We start from the raw sequence: 3,494 nt of genomic DNA, 5'->3' as shown, positions 1-3,494 counted from the left end.
AACTTAGAACATTAATTACATATAAGACTCATTGGGTACAACAGTTCTTTTATATGCCAAATTCTTATTTAATTCTTGATAGGTCTCATCTTCCCAACTATATACAAGTTTCCCAAGGTTAGGGACCTTTTGTTTTACATCTTTATAAATTAACTGGAGTAATACTGTAAACTAATCAATCAACAAACATTTATTAAACAACTCCTATGAGGCAAACAAAAGGTGTTCAGATAACAAAGATAAAAATAAAATCCTCCTCCTCAGTTGCTTATATTCTGTCAGAATGTAAACTCCTCGAGGAAGATGATCTTTTTCATTTTTTTTGCATTCTATCTGGGGGTATAAGGGATGTTCCAGGAGGAGTAATATCTTGCAGTGTGAGGGCTTGCAGAGCCCTTTTCAGGATGCTCATACAACTTTGGCATCAACTTTCCACCCAGTTTTCAAGTAGTATGTAACATGCACATTGGTACACACTGGTAAAATCATCCCAGTGGCTAAACTAGACTGAAGGCAACTTACAGACCTCAAACGTGTTAATGAGTTAGGCTGATGTCTGTCCCAACTTTCTCTTGTAGAATAAGCAAATCGGAATGATTTGTTCCAATGGTCACAAAGAGAGTTGAAGGTCTGGAGCCCTGGAACTTGGCTAGATATTGCCAAGGGTCGTTATCCATTCTATCCTGGGCCATCACTAACCATTCTGACTTTTATTCTGCCTCTGTACTTCCATGAGTCTGGAAGAGAAAGTGAGGCTGACAATGGGAAGCAATTCTACCTTACATAAATGTGGTTCATATACACTTCAAGACATCACCCCATGATATAATTGTCCTCTTCAAAAATGAAGGACAGACAACAATAACATCCTTTGAGGGAAAACAGTATTAAGAAAAGTCAAATCATCAAATGTTTACTAGGTGCTTATTTTTTTGCCAAGCACCCCGTGCTAAATCCTGGTGATATAAAGAAAGGAAAAATAGTCCCTGTTATAGGTTATGGGGAACTCCTACTGAGTAGGAGAATATCATAGTTAGATATGTACATTTGAATGATCACTTACTTAGTCACACATCATCAGAGAGTGAATAATTGAATCCATAGCAACTGAGATTACCAAGTGGAATAATACAAAGGGAGAAAAGTAGAGGGCCCAAGTCAGAGCCCTGAGGGATATCCATGGTTTGTAGTTGTGACCCAGATGAAGATTCAGAGAAGAATGAGGAGTAATCAGAAAGGCAAGAGAGAAGTCAGGAAAAAGTAATGGCATGAAAACAGAGACAAAAGGCAGTATTACAGAGAACTGTATGATTAATGGGGTCGAAGGCTACTGAGAGGTCAAGAGGCTAAGGATTAAGAAAAGATCCTTAGATCTGGAGAAAGATTCGGTTTATTGATGCAGTTTGACTGCAAAGAGATTTAGAGGGGAGTGAGAGAAGTGGAGACCATGATTATAAATGGTTTTCTTGAAGAATGTGTACATGTATATACTTACATCCCACATGAATACAAGGTAATTTTGGGAGGAAAGGAGTGGAAAAGGTTTCCTTCAGAAGATGGTGTCTGCTGAATTTTGAAGGAAGCTAGGGGTAGCGATGAGGAGAGAGTGGATTCCAGGTATGGTGGGTCATGTATGAAGAATAGTAAGAAGGTCAATTTACTTTGATAGTATGTGAGAGGAATCATATTTAATCAAAATGGAAAAGTAGGTTGGAGTCAAGCTATCAAGAGCTTTAGACGTCAAACAAAAGAAGTTAGGTGATATAGTGGCTTATATATGTTTATATATATATAAAACACGTGTATGTGCATATATGTATAAATTGTATATAGACACACATATACATGTGTATATGTGTATATATCAGTCATGTGCATAAAGATGATGATTAAACCCATGGAAGCTGCTGAATTTATCAAATGAGAGAGTATACATAGAGAAAAGAAAGCCCAGGATAGTCCTGTGGTGCACCCTGGGTGTGATGTGAATGATGCCCCAGCAAAGAAGGCTGAGGAGGATAAAAACAAAAACGAGGTCACAAAAACCTAGAGAAAAGAGAGTAGGTGGAAGGAGAGAGTGATTGACAATGTCAAAAACTTCGGATAGAACAGAAGGAGGATGATTGAGAAAATTATACAAGTAGTACAACATATTTTTGTTGAATGAACAAATGAATGCCAGACAATTGATGTCCCACGGATTCCTTTCTCAAGAATTGTGCTAAGAAGTCCTTTTCAAATTTTCATTGGAAAAGAAATAACACAGTCCTCTTCCCACAGGTAATTTATACTGTGACACTGTTAGTATCATTTTCTTTACATTGTTGAAAATGGAGAAACAAAGGGCTTGAAGATTGGAAAATCTTTTTAAACTTCACCGTGCGGTGTCTGTGAGTAACACCATTGTTTTAGATCATTTGTAGATGCCATGGCCAGGAGCACCAACTACATTTGTGCCCATGATAAAAATATCTTTTGACTACAGATCCCAGAAAATCCTCTTAAGTGACTACACTTTTGTGCCTTTATTGACTTGTATTCTTGTAACTGAAAACACGCTATGACAATTTCATGTTTTGAATTGCTGAAAGAATGCAGCCCAGGTCGAAACTTTTTTTTTGCCGTTTGCCGGGATGTCAAGTTTTATTCCGGGAAGAATTTTTACAGCTGGCTTTTCTCTACCTGATAATGGAGGTTTATAATGGAAATGCTGACAGATCCATCAGCAGCAGTGTGGTGAACGTCACTGTTATAATACATTGCAGCGATAGGTAACTGAAGTAAACTGAATGATTCTTGACTGAACAGAAGAAGCAATTTTGAGGGGGTGATAAAACATGCCATCTGCTTAAGAACTACATTTTTCCTCCTACAGAACAGTTCAAGAATTGTGACAGAGGAGCAGGGCCAAAATAATAGCTTCTTTCAAGGTGCCTCTAAACAGCTCTAATAATATGGTATCTGGACTTTAAATGACACAGATGAAGGGTTTTTTGTTGCAGGTGTTTGCAAAGGCATACTGAAGCAAAATTTTAAAAGGACTTGGCTTCAAAATAACCTGCCAACCAAACACTTGCCAAATATAATAATTAGCCCTGTGAATAGTAACTGAGGGGCTTTGGTCAGAATGGGATCATGATTTTGGAGGTGATAGTAATGTGTGATATACAAATATTTTGGGTGAAACATATAATCAGTTAATTGGTTTATTAAATTATAAAATCTCTGTTTGCTTGAAAGAGCAATAAAACTAACTAAATGAATGCTCTTCCCCTTTGAAGACTTCTTACATTAATTATGTTTCTGCATCACTTGCAGCAGTAATGTTAGACAAAGGGCCCCTTTATCTATATGTGCCATAGCTACAATATATTGTGGGACAAATGATGGCACCGACTTTATGTCTACATAATTACTGAAATCTTATCCCTTTTCTGTTTGCACATCATTTTCAGTTTTTTGGAATAGTTAAACTCCATTTTACTTTTTAATAA

General features: G+C 37.0%; 1 long non-coding RNA gene across 1 annotated transcript; it reads left to right on the top strand.

The window, feature by feature from the left end:
- Positions 1–1,149: 1,149 nt before the first annotated feature.
- LOC141553753 (uncharacterized) lies at positions 1,150–3,263 on the top strand. The gene is made up of 2 exons (XR_012485625.1): positions 1,150–1,513; positions 2,281–3,263. It is a non-coding gene; the product is annotated as an uncharacterized LOC141553753 (long non-coding RNA).
- Positions 3,264–3,494: the final 231 nt, after the last annotated feature.

The sequence above is a fragment of the Sminthopsis crassicaudata genome, chromosome 2 (assembly GCF_048593235.1).
Source record: "Sminthopsis crassicaudata isolate SCR6 chromosome 2, ASM4859323v1, whole genome shotgun sequence".
NCBI classification, from domain to species: Eukaryota; Metazoa; Chordata; class Mammalia; order Dasyuromorphia; family Dasyuridae; genus Sminthopsis; species Sminthopsis crassicaudata.
The sequence above is the reverse complement of the archived record's forward strand: the minus strand, read 5'-3'. Positions and strand labels throughout refer to the sequence as shown.